We start from the raw sequence: 25,061 nt of genomic DNA on the forward strand, positions 1-25,061 counted from the left end.
TAGCACTGTAGTTCTGAGGGTTCTAGATGGATGCAACAATCTCCTGTTGCTTCTATGAAGGCCATAATAGACGACATCACCAAACAGCTCCATAGTCACATACACAGCAAAGGAGAGATGTTGTTTACACCTAGTGATGTCAGTGGTATTGAGTGACATCACAGCACAGTGCTAAGGCTCCTGGGCCTGGACACAGCAGCGGCTGCAATATCTCAACGGAGAATACGTTTATATATATGTGTGTGTGTGCGCGTATATATATATATATATATATATATATATATATATATATATATATATATATATATTTCTCCGCCGAAATCACTTTTAAACCCATTTCCACCTTTTTTTCCCTTCTCTTCCTCTTACTTTTTTTTCACGTTTTTTTACGTTTTTCTCCTTTTCGCCTCTTTTCTGGGCGTATTATTCTTCTTTTTCTTCTTTTTTTTCGTCTAATGCATACCCCATCAGTGCAGCAATGCTTATTCAATACCGCCAGCAGATGGAGACACTGGGGGATAATTTTCTAAGGATTTATACTGATTTTTCCTGTCTGAATTTGTCGCACAGAAAGTTGCAGGCCAAATATGTGTGACATTTCTGCGACTTTAGCTTCTAGAGCATTTTTACAACATTATACATAGGTGCTGAATACATAAAAAGCGACTGTTCAGCGACAGACAAGTCGCATCGGCTGAAAGTAGGCCAGAATGTCAGTCCATGTTGGAGCAGGTTTAGATACAGTCTAAAGTATAGATCTCAAAGTCTGTGCACAGAATTTAGCAAGGGCCTCGCACCTTCTGATGCATCAGGTAGGTGCACAATAGCATAGCCTAACCCTCTGTACTTTGGTCTATATTGATGCGGGACATAGACAGCCAGCTGATGACCAATCCATTAGTGCAATGGATGGCTGGAAGCATTTGTCTTTGCCTTTGCAATACCACAGAAGCAATGCATGGTCAATGTACAGCAATGACACACCTGTGTGAACAGCCAGGAGACCCCCCCCCCCCCATGTTATGTTACATAGTTACATAGTTAGTACGGTCGAAAAAAGACATATGTCCATCACGTTCAACCAGGGAATTAAGGGGTAGGGGTGTGGCGCGATATTGGGGAAGGGATGAGATTTTATATTTCTTCATAAGCATTAATCTTATTTTGTCAATTAGGAACATTCAGCACCCACCCGCTATCAAGGCAGCTGCCTATCATGTCATGCCCTACCTGCACAGGTGTGCTGGCTACTCAAATGATCCAATTAAGGAGGCCATTTAGTCAGCAGCAGCAGAAGTCCTGTGCCTGGACGCTCCAACAGGGGCCAGACACAAGCAGAAGCAGAGCAGCAGAAGCAGCAGCAGCACCACCTTTTGTTTTTTGGCTGCAGCAGCAGCAAGGCCCACAGGGCTGGCTAGCTGGCTAGCCAGCAAGCAGGTAGCAATGAAAGTAGGAATCTTTCTTTTTAACCCTGTAAGGGGGTGGTGCACTGTACCCGAAGATACTGCCATATCGGGTCAATGCATAGGGCGACGGAAGCAAGCTTCGAAATCGGCCCCCGTTCTCAAAAATCCATTTAATATATGGTCCCCAGATAGGGGACGTATCAGATATTAAACTGATAAGAACAGATACTACACTTGATCTTAGCCAAAAGGCCGAGAAGCGATAACCGTGAAAGGGGCGGGCCCAACAAGGTCCCCTTCATGGGCACTATCACTGCTTGCTGTCAGGGAGGCTGCCAGACAATTTTCCATGCACACTCTGGGCTGGGGGGCAGTCAACCACCAGTACACACAGCAGAACCTAAACCCATACCATTATTGCTAAGCAGCAAGACAGGGGCCCATTGCACTCCCACGGGGCCTTTTTAAATGCAATCCATAACCCGGATTTGCCAGGAACCCTTCTTACTCCTCCTACTTGCATGTGACACTGGGCTTAGGATCTGCATAGGAAACACACACACAAGCACACACCTACCTTTGTTGCCTGCAGATGCCTCCTTGGCTGTCCCCAAACGGTATCAAACCAACACCCACGGGAAGCTGTAAGCATAGAGGACATGCCTGCACCCCATTGGACTTACCTGTGTGGGTTAAATCCGGGTTATTTGACAACCTATGGCGGTGATGGTTCTGCTCAGGCAGAGCAGTGCTGATGCTCCTCATAAAGCTGTCGCTGCTGTGAAGGTTCTAGGTGACATCACAAATCCCTATGGTTACATACACAACAAAGCTGGGTTGTTGTTGTTTACACTCTGCAAGGCCTGTGGAAGTGAGTGACATCATAGCACTGTAGTTCTGAGGGTTCTAGATGGATGCAACAATCTCCTGTTGCTTCTATGAAGGCCATAATAGACGACATCACCAAACAGCTCCATAGTCACATACACAGCAAAGGAGAGATGTTGTTTACACCTAGTGATGTCAGTGGTATTGAGTGACATCACAGCACAGTGCTAAGGCTCCTGGGCCTGGACACAGCAGCGGCTGCAATATCTCAACGGAGAATACGTTTATATATATGTGTGTGTGTGCGCGTATATATATATATATATATATATATATATATATATATATATATATATATTTCTCCGCCGAAATCACTTTTAAACCCATTTCCACCTTTTTTTCCCTTCTCTTCCTCTTACTTTTTTTTCACGTTTTTTTACGTTTTTCTCCTTTTCGCCTCTTTTCTGGGCGTATTATTCTTCTTTTTCTTCTTTTTTTTCGTCTAATGCATACCCCATCAGTGCAGCAATGCTTATTCAATACCGCCAGCAGATGGAGACACTGGGGGATAATTTTCTAAGGATTTATACTGATTTTTCCTGTCTGAATTTGTCGCACAGAAAGTTGCAGGCCAAATATGTGTGACATTTCTGCGACTTTAGCTTCTAGAGCATTTTTACAACATTATACATAGGTGCTGAATACATAAAAAGCGACTGTTCAGCGACAGACAAGTCGCATCGGCTGAAAGTAGGCCAGAATGTCAGTCCATGTTGGAGCAGGTTTAGATACAGTCTAAAGTATAGATCTCAAAGTCTGTGCACAGAATTTAGCAAGGGCCTCGCACCTTCTGATGCATCAGGTAGGTGCACAATAGCATAGCCTAACCCTCTGTACTTTGGTCTATATTGATGCGGGACATAGACAGCCAGCTGATGACCAATCCATTAGTGCAATGGATGGCTGGAAGCATTTGTCTTTGCCTTTGCAATACCACAGAAGCAATGCATGGTCAATGTACAGCAATGACACACCTGTGTGAACAGCCAGGAGACCCCCCCCCCCCATGTTATGTTACATAGTTACATAGTTAGTACGGTCGAAAAAAGACATATGTCCATCACGTTCAACCAGGGAATTAAGGGGTAGGGGTGTGGCGCGATATTGGGGAAGGGATGAGATTTTATATTTCTTCATAAGCATTAATCTTATTTTGTCAATTAGGAACATTCAGCACCCACCCGCTATCAAGGCAGCTGCCTATCATGTCATGCCCTACCTGCACAGGTGTGCTGGCTACTCAAATGATCCAATTAAGGAGGCCATTTAGTCAGCAGCAGCAGAAGTCCTGTGCCTGGACGCTCCAACAGGGGCCAGACACAAGCAGAAGCAGAAGCAGCAGAAGCAGCAGCAGCACCACCTTTTGTTTTTTGGCTGCAGCAGCAGCAAGGCCCACAGGGCTGGCTAGCTGGCTAGCCAGCAAGCAGGTAGCAATGAAAGTAGGAATCTTTCTTTTTAACCCTGTAAGGGGGTGGTGCACTGTACCCGAAGATACTGCCATATCGGGTCAATGCATAGGGCGACGGAAGCAAGCTTCGAAATCGGCCCCCGTTCTCAAAAATCCATTTAATATATGGTCCCCAGATAGGGGACGTATCAGATATTAAACTGATAAGAACAGATACTACACTTGATCTTAGCCAAAAGGCCGAGAAGCGATAACCGTGAAAGGGGCGGGCCCAACAAGGTCCCCTTCATGGGCACTATCACTGCTTGCTGTCAGGGAGGCTGCCAGACAATTTTCCATGCACACTCTGGGCTGGGGGGCAGTCAACCACCAGTACACACAGCAGAACCTAAACCCATACCATTATTGCTAAGCAGCAAGACAGGGGCCCATTGCACTCCCACGGGGCCTTTTTAAATGCAATCCATAACCCGGATTTGCCAGGAACCCTTCTTACTCCTCCTACTTGCATGTGACACTGGGCTTAGGATCTGCATAGGAAACACACACACAAGCACACACCTACCTTTGTTGCCTGCAGATGCCTCCTTGGCTGTCCCCAAACGGTATCAAACCAACACCCACGGGAAGCTGTAAGCATAGAGGACATGCCTGCACCCCATTGGACTTACCTGTGTGGGTTAAATCCGGGTTATTTGACAACCTATGGCGGTGATGGTTCTGCTCAGGCAGAGCAGTGCTGATGCTCCTCATAAAGCTGTCGCTGCTGTGAAGGTTCTAGGTGACATCACAAATCCCTATGGTTACATACACAACAAAGCTGGGTTGTTGTTGTTTACACTCTGCAAGGCCTGTGGAAGTGAGTGACATCATAGCACTGTAGTTCTGAGGGTTCTAGATGGATGCAACAATCTCCTGTTGCTTCTATGAAGGCCATAATAGACGACATCACCAAACAGCTCCATAGTCACATACACAGCAAAGGAGAGATGTTGTTTACACCTAGTGATGTCAGTGGTATTGAGTGACATCACAGCACAGTGCTAAGGCTCCTGGGCCTGGACACAGCAGCGGCTGCAATATCTCAACGGAGAATACGTTTATATATATGTGTGTGTGTGCGCGTATATATATATATATATATATATATATATATATATATATATATATATTTCTCCGCCGAAATCACTTTTAAACCCATTTCCACCTTTTTTTCCCTTCTCTTCCTCTTACTTTTTTTTCACGTTTTTTTACGTTTTTCTCCTTTTCGCCTCTTTTCTGGGCGTATTATTCTTCTTTTTCTTCTTTTTTTTCGTCTAATGCATACCCCATCAGTGCAGCAATGCTTATTCAATACCGCCAGCAGATGGAGACACTGGGGGATAATTTTCTAAGGATTTATACTGATTTTTCCTGTCTGAATTTGTCGCACAGAAAGTTGCAGGCCAAATATGTGTGACATTTCTGCGACTTTAGCTTCTAGAGCATTTTTACAACATTATACATAGGTGCTGAATACATAAAAAGCGACTGTTCAGCGACAGACAAGTCGCATCGGCTGAAAGTAGGCCAGAATGTCAGTCCATGTTGGAGCAGGTTTAGATACAGTCTAAAGTATAGATCTCAAAGTCTGTGCACAGAATTTAGCAAGGGCCTCGCACCTTCTGATGCATCAGGTAGGTGCACAATAGCATAGCCTAACCCTCTGTACTTTGGTCTATATTGATGCGGGACATAGACAGCCAGCTGATGACCAATCCATTAGTGCAATGGATGGCTGGAAGCATTTGTCTTTGCCTTTGCAATACCACAGAAGCAATGCATGGTCAATGTACAGCAATGACACACCTGTGTGAACAGCCAGGAGACCCCCCCCCCCCATGTTATGTTACATAGTTACATAGTTAGTACGGTCGAAAAAAGACATATGTCCATCACGTTCAACCAGGGAATTAAGGGGTAGGGGTGTGGCGCGATATTGGGGAAGGGATGAGATTTTATATTTCTTCATAAGCATTAATCTTATTTTGTCAATTAGGAACATTCAGCACCCACCCGCTATCAAGGCAGCTGCCTATCATGTCATGCCCTACCTGCACAGGTGTGCTGGCTACTCAAATGATCCAATTAAGGAGGCCATTTAGTCAGCAGCAGCAGAAGTCCTGTGCCTGGACGCTCCAACAGGGGCCAGACACAAGCAGAAGCAGAAGCAGCAGAAGCAGCAGCAGCACCACCTTTTGTTTTTTGGCTGCAGCAGCAGCAAGGCCCACAGGGCTGGCTAGCTGGCTAGCCAGCAAGCAGGTAGCAATGAAAGTAGGAATCTTTCTTTTTAACCCTGTAAGGGGGTGGTGCACTGTACCCGAAGATACTGCCATATCGGGTCAATGCATAGGGCGACGGAAGCAAGCTTCGAAATCGGCCCCCGTTCTCAAAAATCCATTTAATATATGGTCCCCAGATAGGGGACGTATCAGATATTAAACTGATAAGAACAGATACTACACTTGATCTTAGCCAAAAGGCCGAGAAGCGATAACCGTGAAAGGGGCGGGCCCAACAAGGTCCCCTTCATGGGCACTATCACTGCTTGCTGTCAGGGAGGCTGCCAGACAATTTTCCATGCACACTCTGGGCTGGGGGGCAGTCAACCACCAGTACACACAGCAGAACCTAAACCCATACCATTATTGCTAAGCAGCAAGACAGGGGCCCATTGCACTCCCACGGGGCCTTTTTAAATGCAATCCATAACCCGGATTTGCCAGGAACCCTTCTTACTCCTCCTACTTGCATGTGACACTGGGCTTAGGATCTGCATAGGAAACACACACACAAGCACACACCTACCTTTGTTGCCTGCAGATGCCTCCTTGGCTGTCCCCAAACGGTATCAAACCAACACCCACGGGAAGCTGTAAGCATAGAGGACATGCCTGCACCCCATTGGACTTACCTGTGTGGGTTAAATCCGGGTTATTTGACAACCTATGGCGGTGATGGTTCTGCTCAGGCAGAGCAGTGCTGATGCTCCTCATAAAGCTGTCGCTGCTGTGAAGGTTCTAGGTGACATCACAAATCCCTATGGTTACATACACAACAAAGCTGGGTTGTTGTTGTTTACACTCTGCAAGGCCTGTGGAAGTGAGTGACATCATAGCACTGTAGTTCTGAGGGTTCTAGATGGATGCAACAATCTCCTGTTGCTTCTATGAAGGCCATAATAGACGACATCACCAAACAGCTCCATAGTCACATACACAGCAAAGGAGAGATGTTGTTTACACCTAGTGATGTCAGTGGTATTGAGTGACATCACAGCACAGTGCTAAGGCTCCTGGGCCTGGACACAGCAGCGGCTGCAATATCTCAACGGAGAATACGTTTATATATATGTGTGTGTGTGCGCGTATATATATATATATATATATATATATATATATATATATATATATATATTTCTCCGCCGAAATCACTTTTAAACCCATTTCCACCTTTTTTTCCCTTCTCTTCCTCTTACTTTTTTTTCACGTTTTTTTACGTTTTTCTCCTTTTCGCCTCTTTTCTGGGCGTATTATTCTTCTTTTTCTTCTTTTTTTTCGTCTAATGCATACCCCATCAGTGCAGCAATGCTTATTCAATACCGCCAGCAGATGGAGACACTGGGGGATAATTTTCTAAGGATTTATACTGATTTTTCCTGTCTGAATTTGTCGCACAGAAAGTTGCAGGCCAAATATGTGTGACATTTCTGCGACTTTAGCTTCTAGAGCATTTTTACAACATTATACATAGGTGCTGAATACATAAAAAGCGACTGTTCAGCGACAGACAAGTCGCATCGGCTGAAAGTAGGCCAGAATGTCAGTCCATGTTGGAGCAGGTTTAGATACAGTCTAAAGTATAGATCTCAAAGTCTGTGCACAGAATTTAGCAAGGGCCTCGCACCTTCTGATGCATCAGGTAGGTGCACAATAGCATAGCCTAACCCTCTGTACTTTGGTCTATATTGATGCGGGACATAGACAGCCAGCTGATGACCAATCCATTAGTGCAATGGATGGCTGGAAGCATTTGTCTTTGCCTTTGCAATACCACAGAAGCAATGCATGGTCAATGTACAGCAATGACACACCTGTGTGAACAGCCAGGAGACCCCCCCCCCCCATGTTATGTTACATAGTTACATAGTTAGTACGGTCGAAAAAAGACATATGTCCATCACGTTCAACCAGGGAATTAAGGGGTAGGGGTGTGGCGCGATATTGGGGAAGGGATGAGATTTTATATTTCTTCATAAGCATTAATCTTATTTTGTCAATTAGGAACATTCAGCACCCACCCGCTATCAAGGCAGCTGCCTATCATGTCATGCCCTACCTGCACAGGTGTGCTGGCTACTCAAATGATCCAATTAAGGAGGCCATTTAGTCAGCAGCAGCAGAAGTCCTGTGCCTGGACGCTCCAACAGGGGCCAGACACAAGCAGAAGCAGAAGCAGCAGAAGCAGCAGCAGCACCACCTTTTGTTTTTTGGCTGCAGCAGCAGCAAGGCCCACAGGGCTGGCTAGCTGGCTAGCCAGCAAGCAGGTAGCAATGAAAGTAGGAATCTTTCTTTTTAACCCTGTAAGGGGGTGGTGCACTGTACCCGAAGATACTGCCATATCGGGTCAATGCATAGGGCGACGGAAGCAAGCTTCGAAATCGGCCCCCGTTCTCAAAAATCCATTTAATATATGGTCCCCAGATAGGGGACGTATCAGATATTAAACTGATAAGAACAGATACTACACTTGATCTTAGCCAAAAGGCCGAGAAGCGATAACCGTGAAAGGGGCGGGCCCAACAAGGTCCCCTTCATGGGCACTATCACTGCTTGCTGTCAGGGAGGCTGCCAGACAATTTTCCATGCACACTCTGGGCTGGGGGGCAGTCAACCACCAGTACACACAGCAGAACCTAAACCCATACCATTATTGCTAAGCAGCAAGACAGGGGCCCATTGCACTCCCACGGGGCCTTTTTAAATGCAATCCATAACCCGGATTTGCCAGGAACCCTTCTTACTCCTCCTACTTGCATGTGACACTGGGCTTAGGATCTGCATAGGAAACACACACACAAGCACACACCTACCTTTGTTGCCTGCAGATGCCTCCTTGGCTGTCCCCAAACGGTATCAAACCAACACCCACGGGAAGCTGTAAGCATAGAGGACATGCCTGCACCCCATTGGACTTACCTGTGTGGGTTAAATCCGGGTTATTTGACAACCTATGGCGGTGATGGTTCTGCTCAGGCAGAGCAGTGCTGATGCTCCTCATAAAGCTGTCGCTGCTGTGAAGGTTCTAGGTGACATCACAAATCCCTATGGTTACATACACAACAAAGCTGGGTTGTTGTTGTTTACACTCTGCAAGGCCTGTGGAAGTGAGTGACATCATAGCACTGTAGTTCTGAGGGTTCTAGATGGATGCAACAATCTCCTGTTGCTTCTATGAAGGCCATAATAGACGACATCACCAAACAGCTCCATAGTCACATACACAGCAAAGGAGAGATGTTGTTTACACCTAGTGATGTCAGTGGTATTGAGTGACATCACAGCACAGTGCTAAGGCTCCTGGGCATGGACACAGCAGCGGCTGCAATATCTCAACGGAGAATACGTTTATATATATGTGTGTGTGTGCGCGTATATATATATATATATATATATATATATATATATATATATATTTCTCCGCCGAAATCACTTTTAAACCCATTTCCACCTTTTTTTCCCTTCTCTTCCTCTTACTTTTTTTTCACGTTTTTTTACGTTTTTCTCCTTTTCGCCTCTTTTCTGGGCGTATTATTCTTCTTTTTCTTCTTTTTTTTCGTCTAATGCATACCCCATCAGTGCAGCAATGCTTATTCAATACCGCCAGCAGATGGAGACACTGGGGGATAATTTTCTAAGGATTTATACTGATTTTTCCTGTCTGAATTTGTCGCACAGAAAGTTGCAGGCCAAATATGTGTGACATTTCTGCGACTTTAGCTTCTAGAGCATTTTTACAACATTATACATAGGTGCTGAATACATAAAAAGCGACTGTTCAGCGACAGACAAGTCGCATCGGCTGAAAGTAGGCCAGAATGTCAGTCCATGTTGGAGCAGGTTTAGATACAGTCTAAAGTATAGATCTCAAAGTCTGTGCACAGAATTTAGCAAGGGCCTCGCACCTTCTGATGCATCAGGTAGGTGCACAATAGCATAGCCTAACCCTCTGTACTTTGGTCTATATTGATGCGGGACATAGACAGCCAGCTGATGACCAATCCATTAGTGCAATGGATGGCTGGAAGCATTTGTCTTTGCCTTTGCAATACCACAGAAGCAATGCATGGTCAATGTACAGCAATGACACACCTGTGTGAACAGCCAGGAGACCCCCCCCCCCCATGTTATGTTACATAGTTACATAGTTAGTACGGTCGAAAAAAGACATATGTCCATCACGTTCAACCAGGGAATTAAGGGGTAGGGGTGTGGCGCGATATTGGGGAAGGGATGAGATTTTATATTTCTTCATAAGCATTAATCTTATTTTGTCAATTAGGAACATTCAGCACCCACCCGCTATCAAGGCAGCTGCCTATCATGTCATGCCCTACCTGCACAGGTGTGCTGGCTACTCAAATGATCCAATTAAGGAGGCCATTTAGTCAGCAGCAGCAGAAGTCCTGTGCCTGGACGCTCCAACAGGGGCCAGACACAAGCAGAAGCAGAAGCAGCAGAAGCAGCAGCAGCACCACCTTTTGTTTTTTGGCTGCAGCAGCAGCAAGGCCCACAGGGCTGGCTAGCTGGCTAGCCAGCAAGCAGGTAGCAATGAAAGTAGGAATCTTTCTTTTTAACCCTGTAAGGGGGTGGTGCACTGTACCCGAAGATACTGCCATATCGGGTCAATGCATAGGGCGACGGAAGCAAGCTTCGAAATCGGCCCCCGTTCTCAAAAATCCATTTAATATATGGTCCCCAGATAGGGGACGTATCAGATATTAAACTGATAAGAACAGATACTACACTTGATCTTAGCCAAAAGGCCGAGAAGCGATAACCGTGAAAGGGGCGGGCCCAACAAGGTCCCCTTCATGGGCACTATCACTGCTTGCTGTCAGGGAGGCTGCCAGACAATTTTCCATGCACACTCTGGGCTGGGGGGCAGTCAACCACCAGTACACACAGCAGAACCTAAACCCATACCATTATTGCTAAGCAGCAAGACAGGGGCCCATTGCACTCCCACGGGGCCTTTTTAAATGCAATCCATAACCCGGATTTGCCAGGAACCCTTCTTACTCCTCCTACTTGCATGTGACACTGGGCTTAGGATCTGCATAGGAAACACACACACAAGCACACACCTACCTTTGTTGCCTGCAGATGCCTCCTTGGCTGTCCCCAAACGGTATCAAACCAACACCCACGGGAAGCTGTAAGCATAGAGGACATGCCTGCACCCCATTGGACTTACCTGTGTGGGTTAAATCCGGGTTATTTGACAACCTATGGCGGTGATGGTTCTGCTCAGGCAGAGCAGTGCTGATGCTCCTCATAAAGCTGTCGCTGCTGTGAAGGTTCTAGGTGACATCACAAATCCCTATGGTTACATACACAACAAAGCTGGGTTGTTGTTGTTTACACTCTGCAAGGCCTGTGGAAGTGAGTGACATCATAGCACTGTAGTTCTGAGGGTTCTAGATGGATGCAACAATCTCCTGTTGCTTCTATGAAGGCCATAATAGACGACATCACCAAACAGCTCCATAGTCACATACACAGCAAAGGAGAGATGTTGTTTACACCTAGTGATGTCAGTGGTATTGAGTGACATCACAGCACAGTGCTAAGGCTCCTGGGCCTGGACACAGCAGCGGCTGCAATATCTCAACGGAGAATACGTTTATATATATGTGTGTGTGTGCGCGTATATATATATATATATATATATATATATATATATATATATATTTCTCCGCCGAAATCACTTTTAAACCCATTTCCACCTTTTTTTCCCTTCTCTTCCTCTTACTTTTTTTTCACGTTTTTTTACGTTTTTCTCCTTTTCGCCTCTTTTCTGGGCGTATTATTCTTCTTTTTCTTCTTTTTTTTCGTCTAATGCATACCCCATCAGTGCAGCAATGCTTATTCAATACCGCCAGCAGATGGAGACACTGGGGGATAATTTTCTAAGGATTTATACTGATTTTTCCTGTCTGAATTTGTCGCACAGAAAGTTGCAGGCCAAATATGTGTGACATTTCTGCGACTTTAGCTTCTAGAGCATTTTTACAACATTATACATAGGTGCTGAATACATAAAAAGCGACTGTTCAGCGACAGACAAGTCGCATCGGCTGAAAGTAGGCCAGAATGTCAGTCCATGTTGGAGCAGGTTTAGATACAGTCTAAAGTATAGATCTCAAAGTCTGTGCACAGAATTTAGCAAGGGCCTCGCACCTTCTGATGCATCAGGTAGGTGCACAATAGCATAGCCTAACCCTCTGTACTTTGGTCTATATTGATGCGGGACATAGACAGCCAGCTGATGACCAATCCATTAGTGCAATGGATGGCTGGAAGCATTTGTCTTTGCCTTTGCAATACCACAGAAGCAATGCATGGTCAATGTACAGCAATGACACACCTGTGTGAACAGCCAGGAGACCCCCCCCCCCCATGTTATGTTACATAGTTACATAGTTAGTACGGTCGAAAAAAGACATATGTCCATCACGTTCAACCAGGGAATTAAGGGGTAGGGGTGTGGCGCGATATTGGGGAAGGGATGAGATTTTATATTTCTTCATAAGCATTAATCTTATTTTGTCAATTAGGAACATTCAGCACCCACCCGCTATCAAGGCAGCTGCCTATCATGTCATGCCCTACCTGCACAGGTGTGCTGGCTACTCAAATGATCCAATTAAGGAGGCCATTTAGTCAGCAGCAGCAGAAGTCCTGTGCCTGGACGCTCCAACAGGGGCCAGACACAAGCAGAAGCAGAAGCAGCAGAAGCAGCAGCAGCACCACCTTTTGTTTTTTGGCTGCAGCAGCAGCAAGGCCCACAGGGCTGGCTAGCTGGCTAGCCAGCAAGCAGGTAGCAATGAAAGTAGGAATCTTTCTTTTTAACCCTGTAAGGGGGTGGTGCACTGTACCCGAAGATACTGCCATATCGGGTCAATGCATAGGGCGACGGAAGCAAGCTTCGAAATCGGCCCCCGTTCTCAAAAATCCATTTAATATATGGTCCCCAGATAGGGGACGTATCAGATATTAAACTGATAAGAACAGATACTACACTTGATCTTAGCCAAAAGGCCGAGAAGCGATAACCGTGAAAGGGGCGGGCCCAACAAGGTCCCCTTCATGGGCACTATCACTGCTTGCTGTCAGGGAGGCTGCCAGACAATTTTCCATGCACACTCTGGGCTGGGGGGCAGTCAACCACCAGTACACACAGCAGAACCTAAACCCATACCATTATTGCTAAGCAGCAAGACAGGGGCCCATTGCACTCCCACGGGGCCTTTTTAAATGCAATCCATAACCCGGATTTGCCAGGAACCCTTCTTACTCCTCCTACTTGCATGTGACACTGGGCTTAGGATCTGCATAGGAAACACACACACAAGCACACACCTACCTTTGTTGCCTGCAGATGCCTCCTTGGCTGTCCCCAAACGGTATCAAACCAACACCCACGGGAAGCTGTAAGCATAGAGGACATGCCTGCACCCCATTGGACTTACCTGTGTGGGTTAAATCCGGGTTATTTGACAACCTATGGCGGTGATGGTTCTGCTCAGGCAGAGCAGTGCTGATGCTCCTCATAAAGCTGTCGCTGCTGTGAAGGTTCTAGGTGACATCACAAATCCCTATGGTTACATACACAACAAAGCTGGGTTGTTGTTGTTTACACTCTGCAAGGCCTGTGGAAGTGAGTGACATCATAGCACTGTAGTTCTGAGGGTTCTAGATGGATGCAACAATCTCCTGTTGCTTCTATGAAGGCCATAATAGACGACATCACCAAACAGCTCCATAGTCACATACACAGCAAAGGAGAGATGTTGTTTACACCTAGTGATGTCAGTGGTATTGAGTGACATCACAGCACAGTGCTAAGGCTCCTGGGCCTGGACACAGCAGCGGCTGCAATATCTCAACGGAGAATACGTTTATATATATGTGTGTGTGTGCGCGTATATATATATATATATATATATATATATATATATATATATATATATTTCTCCGCCGAAATCACTTTTAAACCCATTTCCACCTTTTTTTCCCTTCTCTTCCTCTTACTTTTTTTTCACGTTTTTTTACGTTTTTCTCCTTTTCGCCTCTTTTCTGGGCGTATTATTCTTCTTTTTCTTCTTTTTTTTCGTCTAATGCATACCCCATCAGTGCAGCAATGCTTATTCAATACCGCCAGCAGATGGAGACACTGGGGGATAATTTTCTAAGGATTTATACTGATTTTTCCTGTCTGAATTTGTCGCACAGAAAGTTGCAGGCCAAATATGTGTGACATTTCTGCGACTTTAGCTTCTAGAGCATTTTTACAACATTATACATAGGTGCTGAATACATAAAAAGCGACTGTTCAGCGACAGACAAGTCGCATCGGCTGAAAGTAGGCCAGAATGTCAGTCCATGTTGGAGCAGGTTTAGATACAGTCTAAAGTATAGATCTCAAAGTCTGTGCACAGAATTTAGCAAGGGCCTCGCACCTTCTGATGCATCAGGTAGGTGCACAATAGCATAGCCTAACCCTCTGTACTTTGGTCTATATTGATGCGGGACATAGACAGCCAGCTGATGACCAATCCATTAGTGCAATGGATGGCTGGAAGCATTTGTCTTTGCCTTTGCAATACCACAGAAGCAATGCATGGTCAATGTACAGCAATGACACACCTGTGTGAACAGCCAGGAGACCCCCCCCCCCCATGTTATGTTACATAGTTACATAGTTAGTACGGTCGAAAAAAGACATATGTCCATCACGTTCAACCAGGGAATTAAGGGGTAGGGGTGTGGCGCGATATTGGGGAAGGGATGAGATTTTATATTTCTTCATAAGCATTAATCTTATTTTGTCAATTAGGAACATTCAGCACCCACCCGCTATCAAGGCAGCTGCCTATCATGTCATGCCCTACCTGCACAGGTGTGCTGGCTACTCAAATGATCCAATTAAGGAGGCCATTTAGTCAGCAGCAGCAGAAGTCCTGTGCCTGGACGCTCCAACAGGGGCCAGACACAAGCAGAAGCAGAAGCAGCAGAAGCAGCAGCAGCACCACCTTTTGTTTTTTGGCTGCAGCAGCAGCAAGGCCCACAGGGCTGGCTAGCTGGCTAGCCAGCAAGCAGGTAGCAATGAAAGTAGGAATCTTTCTTTTTAACCCTGTAAGGGGGTGGTGCACTGTACCCGAAGATACTGCCATATCGGGTCAATGCATAGGGCGACGGAAGCAAGCTTCGAAATCGGCCCCCGTTCTCAAAAATCCATTTAATATATGGTCCCCAGATAGGGGACGTATCAGATATTAAACTGATAAGAACAGATACTACACTTGATCTTAGCCAAAAGGCCGAGAAGCGATAACCGTGAAAGGGGCGGGCCCAACAAGGTCCCCTTCATGGGCACTATCACTGCTTGCTGTCAGGGAGGCTGCCAGACAATTTTCCATGCACACTCTGGGCTGGGGGGCAGTCAACCACCAGTACACACAGCAGAACCTAAACCCATACCATTATTGCTAAGCAGCAAGACAGGGGCCCATTGCACTCCCACGGGGCCTTTTTAAATGCAATCCATAACCCGGATTTGCCAGGAACCCTTCTTACTCCTCCTACTTGCATGTGACACTGGGCTTAGGATCTGCATAGGAAACACACACACAAGCACACACCTACCTTTGTTGCCTGCAGATGCCTCCTTGGCTGTCCCCAAACGGTATCAAACCAACACCCACGGGAAGCTGTAAGCATAGAGGACATGCCTGCACCCCATTGGACTTACCTGTGTGGGTTAAATCCGGGTTATTTGACAACCTATGGCGGTGATGGTTCTGCTCAGGCAGAGCAGTGCTGATGCTCCTCATAAAGCTGTCGCTGCTGTGAAGGTTCTAGGTGACATCACAAATCCCTATGGTTACATACACAACAAAGCTGGGTTGTTGTTGTTTACACTCTGCAAGGCCTGTGGAAGTGAGTGACATCATAGCACTGTAGTTCTGAGGGTTCTAGATGGATGCAACAATCTCCTGTTGCTTCTATGAAGGCCATAATAGACGACATCACCAAACAGCTCCATAGTCACATACACAGCAAAGGAGAGATGTTGTTTACACCTAGTGATGTCAGTGGTATTGAGTGACATCACAGCACAGTGCTAAGGCTCCTGGGCCTGGACACAGCAGCGGCTGCAATATCTCAACGGAGAATACGTTTATATATATGTGTGTGTGTGCGCGTATATATATATATATATATATATATATATATATATATATATATATTTCTCCGCCGAAATCACTTTTAAACCCATTTCCACCTTTTTTTCCCTTCTCTTCCTCTTACTTTTTTTTCACGTTTTTTTACGTTTTTCTCCTTTTCGCCTCTTTTCTGGGCGTATTATTCTTCTTTTTCTTCTTTTTTTTCGTCTAATGCATACCCCATCAGTGCAGCAATGCTTATTCAATACCGCCAGCAGATGGAGACACTGGGGGATAATTTTCTAAGGATTTATACTGATTTTTCCTGTCTGAATTTGTCGCACAGAAAGTTGCAGGCCAAATATGTGTGACATTTCTGCGACTTTAGCTTCTAGAGCATTTTTACAACATTATACATAGGTGCTGAATACATAAAAAGCGACTGTTCAGCGACAGACAAGTCGCATCGGCTGAAAGTAGGCCAGAATGTCAGTCCATGTTGGAGCAGGTTTAGATACAGTCTAAAGTATAGATCTCAAAGTCTGTGCACAGAATTTAGCAAGGGCCTCGCACCTTCTGATGCATCAGGTAGGTGCACAATAGCATAGCCTAACCCTCTGTACTTTGGTCTATATTGATGCGGGACATAGACAGCCAGCTGATGACCAATCCATTAGTGCAATGGATGGCTGGAAGCATTTGTCTTTGCCTTTGCAATACCACAGAAGCAATGCATGGTCAATGTACAGCAATGACACACCTGTGTGAACAGCCAGGAGACCCCCCCCCCCCATGTTATGTTACATAGTTACATAGTTAGTACGGTCGAAAAAAGACATATGTCCATCACGTTCAACCAGGGAATTAAGGGGTAGGGGTGTGGCGCGATATTGGGGAAGGGATGAGATTTTATATTTCTTCATAAGCATTAATCTTATTTTGTCAATTAGGAACATTCAGCACCCACCCGCTATCAAGGCAGCTGCCTATCATGTCATGCCCTACCTGCACAGGTGTGCTGGCTACTCAAATGATCCAATTAAGGAGGCCATTTAGTCAGCAGCAGCAGAAGTCCTGTGCCTGGACGCTCCAACAGGGGCCAGACACAAGCAGAAGCAGAAGCAGCAGAAGCAGCAGCAGCACCACCTTTTGTTTTTTGGCTGCAGCAGCAGCAAGGCCCACAGGGCTGGCTAGCTGGCTAGCCAGCAAGCAGGTAGCAATGAAAGTAGGAATCTTTCTTTTTAACCCTGTAAGGGGGTGGTGCACTGTACCCGAAGATACTGCCATATCGGGTCAATGCATAGGGCGACGGAAGCAAGCTTCGAAATCGGCCCCCGTTCTCAAAAATCCATTTAATATATGGTCCCCAGATAGGGGACGTATCAGATATTAAACTGATAAGAACAGATACTACACTTGATCTTAGCCAAAAGGCCGAGAAGCGATAACCGTGAAAGGGGCGGGCCCAACAAGGTCCCCTTCATGGGCACTATCACTGCTTGCTGTCAGGGAGGCTGCCAGACAATTTTCCATGCACACTCTGGGCTGGGGGGCAGTCAACCACCAGTACACACAGCAGAACCTAAACCCATACCATTATTGCTAAGCAGCAAGACAGGGGCCCATTGCACTCCCACGGGGCCTTTTTAAATGCAATCCATAACCCGGATTTGCCAGGAACCCTTCTTACTCCTCCTACTTGCATGTGACACTGGGCTTAGGATCTGCATAGGAAACACACACACAAGCACACACCTACCTTTGTTGCCTGCAGATGCCTCCTTGGCTGTCCCCAAACGGTATCAAACCAACACCCACGGGAAGCTGTAAGCATAGAGGACATGCCTGCACCCCATTGGACTTACCTGTGTGGGTTAAATCCGGGTTATTTGACAACCTATGGCGGTGATGGTTCTGCTCAGGCAGAGCAGTGCTGATGCTCCTCATAAAGCTGTCGCTGCTGTGAAGGTTCTAGGTGACATCACAAATCCCTATGGTTACATACACAACAAAGCTGGGTTGTTGTTGTTTACACTCTGCAAGGCCTGTGGAAGTGAGTGACATCATAGCACTGTAGTTCTGAGGGTTCTAGATGGATGCAACAATCTCCTGTTGCTTCTATGAAGGCCATAATAGACGACATCACCAAACAGCTCCATAGTCACATACACAGCAAAGGAGAGATGTTGTTTACACCTAGTGATGTCAGTGGTATTGAGTGACATCACAGCACAGTGCTAAGGCTCCTGGGCCTGGACACAGCAGCGGCTGCAATATCTCAACGGAGAATACGTTTATATATATGTGTGTGTGTGCGCGTATATATATATATATATATATATATATATATATATATATATTTCTCCGCCGAAATCACTTTTAAACCCATTTCCACCTTTTTTTCCCTTCTCTTCCTCTTACTTTTTTTTCACGTTTTTTTACGTTTTTCTCCTTTTCGCCTCTTTTCTGGGCGTATTATTCTTCTTTTTCTTCTTTTTTTTCGTCTAATGCATACCCCATCAGTGCAGCAATGCTTATTCAATACCGCCAGCAGATGGAGACACTGGGGGATAATTTTCTAAGGATTTATACTGATTTTTCCTGTCTGAATTTGTCGCACAGAAAGTTGCAGGCCAAATATGTGTGACATTTCTGCGACTTTAGCTTCTAGAGCATTTTTACAACATTATACATAGGTGCTGAATACATAAAAAGCGACTGTTCAGCGACAGACAAGTCGCATCGGCTGAAAGTAGGCCAGAATGTCAGTCCATGTTGGAGCAGGTTTAGATACAGTCTAAAGTATAGATCTCAAAGTCTGTGCACAGAATTTAGCAAGGGCCTCGCACCTTCTGATGCATCAGGTAGGTGCACAATAGCATAGCCTAACCCTCTGTACTTTGGTCTATATTGATGCGGGACATAGACAGCCAGCTGATGACCAATCCATTAGTGCAATGGATGGCTGGAAGCATTTGTCTTTGCCTTTGCAATACCACAGAAGCAATGCATGGTCAATGTACAGCAATGACACACCTGTGTGAACAGCCAGGAGACCCCCCCCCCCCATGTTATGTTACATAGTTACATAGTTAGTACGGTCGAAAAAAGACATATGTCCATCACGTTCAACCAGGGAATTAAGGGGTAGGGGTGTGGCGCGATATTGGGGAAGGGATGAGATTTTATATTTCTTCATAAGCATTAATCTTATTTTGTCAATTAGGAACATTCAGCACCCACCCGCTATCAAGGCAGCTGCCTATCATGTCATGCCCTACCTGCACAGGTGTGCTGGCTACTCAAATGATCCAATTAAGGAGGCCATTTAGTCAGCAGCAGCAGAAGTCCTGTGCCTGGACGCTCCAACAGGGGCCAGACACAAGCAGAAGCAGAAGCAGCAGAAGCAGCAGCAGCACCACCTTTTGTTTTTTGGCTGCAGCAGCAGCAAGGCCCACAGGGCTGGCTAGCTGGCTAGCCAGCAAGCAGGTAGCAATGAAAGTAGGAATCTTTCTTTTTAACCCTGTAAGGGGGTGGTGCACTGTACCCGAAGATACTGCCATATCGGGTCAATGCATAGGGCGACGGAAGCAAGCTTCGAAATCGGCCCCCGTTCTCAAAAATCCATTTAATATATGGTCCCCAGATAGGGGACGTATCAGATATTAAACTGATAAGAACAGATACTACACTTGATCTTAGCCAAAAGGCCGAGAAGCGATAACCGTGAAAGGGGCGGGCCCAACAAGGTCCCCTTCATGGGCACTATCACTGCTTGCTGTCAGGGAGGCTGCCAGACAATTTTCCATGCACACTCTGGGCTGGGGGGCAGTCAACCACCAGTACACACAGCAGAACCTAAACCCATACCATTATTGCTAAGCAGCAAGACAGGGGCCCATTGCACTCCCACGGGGCCTTTTTAAATGCAATCCATAACCCGGATTTGCCAGGAACCCTTCTTACTCCTCCTACTTGCATGTGACACTGGGCTTAGGATCTGCATAGGAAACACACACACAAGCACACACCTACCTTTGTTGCCTGCAGATGCCTCCTTGGCTGTCCCCAAACGGTATCAAACCAACACCCACGGGAAGCTGTAAGCATAGAGGACATGCCTGCACCCCATTGGACTTACCTGTGTGGGTTAAATCCGGGTTATTTGACAACCTATGGCGGTGATGGTTCTGCTCAGGCAGAGCAGTGCTGATGCTCCTCATAAAGCTGTCGCTGCTGTGAAGGTTCTAGGTGACATCACAAATCCCTATGGTTACATACACAACAAAGCTGGGTTGTTGTTGTTTACACTCTGCAAGGCCTGTGGAAGTGAGTGACATCATAGCACTGTAGTTCTGAGGGTTCTAGATGGATGCAACAATCTCCTGTTGCTTCTATGAAGGCCATAATAGACGACATCACCAAACAGCTCCATAGTCACATACACAGCAAAGGAGAGATGTTGTTTACACCTAGTGATGTCAGTGGTATTGAGTGACATCACAGCACAGTGCTAAGGCTCCTGGGCCTGGACACAGCAGCGGCTGCAATATCTCAACGGAGAATACGTTTATATATATGTGTGTGTGTGCGCGTATATATATATATATATATATATATATATATATATATATATATATATCTCCGCCGAAATCACTTTTAAACCCATTTCCACCTTTTTTTCCCTTCTCTTCCTCTTACTTTTTTTTCACGTTTTTTTACGTTTTTCTCCTTTTCGCCTCTTTTCTGGGCGTATTATTCTTCTTTTTCTTCTTTTTTTTCGTCTAATGCATACCCCATCAGTGCAGCAATGCTTATTCAATACCGCCAGCAGATGGAGACACTGGGGGATAATTTTCTAAGGATTTATACTGATTTTTCCTGTCTGAATTTGTCGCACAGAAAGTTGCAGGCCAAATATGTGTGACATTTCTGCGACTTTAGCTTCTAGAGCATTTTTACAACATTATACATAGGTGCTGAATACATAAAAAGCGACTGTTCAGCGACAGACAAGTCGCATCGGCTGAAAGTAGGCCAGAATGTCAGTCCATGTTGGAGCAGGTTTAGATACAGTCTAAAGTATAGATCTCAAAGTCTGTGCACAGAATTTAGCAAGGGCCTCGCACCTTCTGATGCATCAGGTAGGTGCACAATAGCATAGCCTAACCCTCTGTACTTTGGTCTATATTGATGCGGGACATAGACAGCCAGCTGATGACCAATCCATTAGTGCAATGGATGGCTGGAAGCATTTGTCTTTGCCTTTGCAATACCACAGAAGCAATGCATGGTCAATGTACAGCAATGACACACCTGTGTGAACAGCCAGGAGACCCCCCCCCCCCATGTTATGTTACATAGTTACATAGTTAGTACGGTCGAAAAAAGACATATGTCCATCACGTTCAACCAGGGAATTAAGGGGTAGGGGTGTGGCGCGATATTGGGGAAGGGATGAGATTTTATATTTCTTCATAAGCATTAATCTTATTTTGTCAATTAGGAACATTCAGCACCCACCCGCTATCAAGGCAGCTGCCTATCATGTCATGCCCTACCTGCACAGGTGTGCTGGCTACTCAAATGATCCAATTAAGGAGGCCATTTAGTCAGCAGCAGCAGAAGTCCTGTGCCTGGACGCTCCAACAGGGGCCAGACACAAGCAGAAGCAGAAGCAGCAGAAGCAGCAGCAGCACCACCTTTTGTTTTTTGGCTGCAGCAGCAGCAAGGCCCACAGGGCTGGCTAGCTGGCTAGCCAGCAAGCAGGTAGCAATGAAAGTAGGAATCTTTCTTTTTAACCCTGTAAGGGGGTGGTGCACTGTACCCGAAGATACTGCCATATCGGGTCAATGCATAGGGCGACGGAAGCAAGCTTCGAAATCGGCCCCCGTTCTCAAAAATCCATTTAATATATGGTCCCCAGATAGGGGACGTATCAGATATTAAACTGATAAGAACAGATACTACACTTGATCTTAGCCAAAAGGCCGAGAAGCGATAACCGTGAAAGGGGCGGGCCCAACAAGGTCCCCTTCATGGGCACTATCACTGCTTGCTGTCAGGGAGGCTGCCAGACAATTTTCCATGCACACTCTGGGCTGGGGGGCAGTCAACCACCAGTACACACAGCAGAACCTAAACCCATACCATTATTGCTAAGCAGCAAGACAGGGGCCCATTGCACTCCCACGGGGCCTTTTTAAATGCAATCCATAACCCGGATTTGCCAGGAACCCTTCTTACTCCTCCTACTTGCATGTGACACTGGGCTTAGGATCTGCATAGGAAACACACACACAAGCACACACCTACCTTTGTTGCCTGCAGATGCCTCCTTGGCTGTCCCCAAACGGTATCAAACCAACACCCACGGGAAGCTGTAAGCATAGAGGACATGCCTGCACCCCATTGGACTTACCTGTGTGGGTTAAATCCGGGTTATTTGACAACCTATGGCGGTGATGGTTCTGCTCAGGCAGAGCAGTGCTGATGCTCCTCATAAAGCTGTCGCTGCTGTGAAGGTTCTAGGTGACATCACAAATCCCTATGGTTACATACACAACAAAGCTGGGTTGTTGTTGTTTACACTCTGCAAGGCCTGTGGAAGTGAGTGACATCATAGCACTGTAGTTCTGAGGGTTCTAGATGGATGCAACAATCTCCTGTTGCTTCTATGAAGGCCATAATAGACGACATCACCAAACAGCTCCATAGTCACATACACAGCAAAGGAGAGATGTTGTTTACACCTAGTGATGTCAGTGGTATTGAGTGACATCACAGCACAGTGCTAAGGCTCCTGGGCCTGGACACAGCAGCGGCTGCAATATCTCAACGGAGAATACGTTTATATATATGTGTGTGTGTGCGCGTATATATATATATACTATATATATATATATATATATATATATATATTTCTCCGCCGAAATCACTTTTAAACCCATTTCCACCTTTTTTTCCCTTCTCTTCCTCTTACTTTTTTTTCACGTTTTTTTACGTTTTTCTCCTTTTCGCCTCTTTTCTGGGCGTATTATTCTTCTTTTTCTTCTTTTTTTTCGTCTAATGCATACCCCATCAGTGCAGCAATGCTTATTCAATACCGCCAGCAGATGGAGACACTGGGGGATAATTTTCTAAGGATTTATACTGATTTTTCCTGTCTGAATTTGTCGCACAGAAAGTTGCAGGCCAAATATGTGTGACATTTCTGCGACTTTAGCTTCTAGAGCATTTTTACAACATTATACATAGGTGCTGAATACATAAAAAGCGACTGTTCAGCGACAGACAAGTCGCATCGGCTGAAAGTAGGCCAGAATGTCAGTCCATGTTGGAGCAGGTTTAGATACAGTCTAAAGTATAGATCTCAAAGTCTGTGCACAGAATTTAGCAAGGGCCTCGCACCTTCTGATGCATCAGGTAGGTGCACAATAGCATAGCCTAACCCTCTGTACTTTGGTCTATATTGATGCGGGACATAGACAGCCAGCTGATGACCAATCCATTAGTGCAATGGATGGCTGGAAGCATTTGTCTTTGCCTTTGCAATACCACAGAAGCAATGCATGGTCAATGTACAGCAATGACACACCTGTGTGAACAGCCAGGAGACCCCCCCCCCCCCATGTTATGTTACATAGTTACATAGTTAGTACGGTCGAAAAAAGACATATGTCCATCACGTTCAACCAGGGAATTAAGGGGTAGGGGTGTGGCGCGATATTGGGGAAGGGATGAGATTTTATATTTCTTCATAAGCATTAATCTTATTTTGTCAATTAGGAACATTCAGCACCCACCCGCTATCAAGGCAGCTGCCTATCATGTCATGCCCTACCTGCACAGGTGTGCTGGCTACTCAAATGATCCAATTAAGGAGGCCATTTAGTCAGCAGCAGCAGAAGTCCTGTGCCTGGACGCTCCAACAGGGGCCAGACACAAGCAGAAGCAGAAGCAGCAGAAGCAGCAGCAGCACCACCTTTTGTTTTTTGGCTGCAGCAGCAGCAAGGCCCACAGGGCTGGCTAGCTGGCTAGCCAGCAAGCAGGTAGCAATGAAAGTAGGAATCTTTCTTTTTAACCCTGTAAGGGGGTGGTGCACTGTACCCGAAGATACTGCCATATCGGGTCAATGCATAGGGCGACGGAAGCAAGCTTCGAAATCGGCCCCCGTTCTCAAAAATCCATTTAATATATGGTCCCCAGATAGGGGACGTATCAGATATTAAACTGATAAGAACAGATACTACACTTGATCTTAGCCAAAAGGCCGAGAAGCGATAACCGTGAAAGGGGCGGGCCCAACAAGGTCCCCTTCATGGGCACTATCACTGCTTGCTGTCAGGGAGGCTGCCAGACAATTTTCCATGCACACTCTGGGCTGGGGGGCAGTCAACCACCAGTACACACAGCAGAACCTAAACCCATACCATTATTGCTAAGCAGCAAGACAGGGGCCCATTGCACTCCCACGGGGCCTTTTTAAATGCAATCCATAACCCGGATTTGCCAGGAACCCTTCTTACTCCTCCTACTTGCATGTGACACTGGGCTTAGGATCTGCATAGGAAACACACACACAAGCACACACCTACCTTTGTTGCCTGCAGATGCCTCCTTGGCTGTCCCCAAACGGTATCAAACCAACACCCACGGGAAGCTGTAAGCATAGAGGACATGCCTGCACCCCATTGGACTTACCTGTGTGGGTTAAATCCGGGTTATTTGACAACCTATGGCGGTGATGGTTCTGCTCAGGCAGAGCAGTGCTGATGCTCCTCATAAAGCTGTCGCTGCTGTGAAGGTTCTAGGTGACATCACAAATCCCTATGGTTACATACACAACAAAGCTGGGTTGTTGTTGTTT

The 25,061-nt window shown here is 46.0% G+C and overlaps 11 non-coding genes across 11 annotated transcripts; all 11 read right to left on the reverse strand.

The window, feature by feature from the left end:
* Nucleotides 1–1,479: 1,479 nt before the first annotated feature.
* On the reverse strand, nt 1,480–1,670 carry LOC130303537 (U2 spliceosomal RNA). The gene has a single exon (XR_008853585.1). It is a non-coding gene; the product is annotated as a U2 spliceosomal RNA (small nuclear RNA).
* A 2,093-nt stretch (nt 1,671–3,763) lies between these two features.
* LOC130303538 (U2 spliceosomal RNA) lies at nt 3,764–3,954 on the reverse strand. Its single transcript, XR_008853586.1, has one exon. It is a non-coding gene; the product is annotated as a U2 spliceosomal RNA (small nuclear RNA).
* A 2,091-nt stretch (nt 3,955–6,045) lies between these two features.
* Nucleotides 6,046–6,236, reverse strand: LOC130303539 (U2 spliceosomal RNA). Its single transcript, XR_008853587.1, has one exon. It is a non-coding gene; the product is annotated as a U2 spliceosomal RNA (small nuclear RNA).
* A 2,093-nt stretch (nt 6,237–8,329) lies between these two features.
* LOC130303540 (U2 spliceosomal RNA) lies at nt 8,330–8,520 on the reverse strand. Its single transcript, XR_008853588.1, has one exon. It is a non-coding gene; the product is annotated as a U2 spliceosomal RNA (small nuclear RNA).
* A 2,087-nt stretch (nt 8,521–10,607) lies between these two features.
* On the reverse strand, nt 10,608–10,798 carry LOC130303541 (U2 spliceosomal RNA). Its single transcript, XR_008853589.1, has one exon. It is a non-coding gene; the product is annotated as a U2 spliceosomal RNA (small nuclear RNA).
* A 2,087-nt stretch (nt 10,799–12,885) lies between these two features.
* Nucleotides 12,886–13,076, reverse strand: LOC130303542 (U2 spliceosomal RNA). Its single transcript, XR_008853590.1, has one exon. It is a non-coding gene; the product is annotated as a U2 spliceosomal RNA (small nuclear RNA).
* Nucleotides 13,077–15,167: 2,091 nt separating this feature from the next.
* Nucleotides 15,168–15,358, reverse strand: LOC130303543 (U2 spliceosomal RNA). Its single transcript, XR_008853591.1, has one exon. It is a non-coding gene; the product is annotated as a U2 spliceosomal RNA (small nuclear RNA).
* Nucleotides 15,359–17,447: 2,089 nt separating this feature from the next.
* LOC130303544 (U2 spliceosomal RNA) lies at nt 17,448–17,638 on the reverse strand. The gene has a single exon (XR_008853592.1). It is a non-coding gene; the product is annotated as a U2 spliceosomal RNA (small nuclear RNA).
* Nucleotides 17,639–19,723: 2,085 nt separating this feature from the next.
* Nucleotides 19,724–19,914, reverse strand: LOC130303545 (U2 spliceosomal RNA). The gene has a single exon (XR_008853593.1). It is a non-coding gene; the product is annotated as a U2 spliceosomal RNA (small nuclear RNA).
* A 2,089-nt stretch (nt 19,915–22,003) lies between these two features.
* On the reverse strand, nt 22,004–22,194 carry LOC130303546 (U2 spliceosomal RNA). Its single transcript, XR_008853594.1, has one exon. It is a non-coding gene; the product is annotated as a U2 spliceosomal RNA (small nuclear RNA).
* Nucleotides 22,195–24,285: 2,091 nt separating this feature from the next.
* On the reverse strand, nt 24,286–24,476 carry LOC130303548 (U2 spliceosomal RNA). The gene has a single exon (XR_008853596.1). It is a non-coding gene; the product is annotated as a U2 spliceosomal RNA (small nuclear RNA).
* Nucleotides 24,477–25,061: the final 585 nt, after the last annotated feature.

Source organism: Hyla sarda, unplaced genomic scaffold, assembly GCF_029499605.1.
Source record: "Hyla sarda isolate aHylSar1 unplaced genomic scaffold, aHylSar1.hap1 scaffold_1231, whole genome shotgun sequence".
Taxonomy (NCBI): domain Eukaryota; kingdom Metazoa; phylum Chordata; class Amphibia; order Anura; family Hylidae; genus Hyla; species Hyla sarda.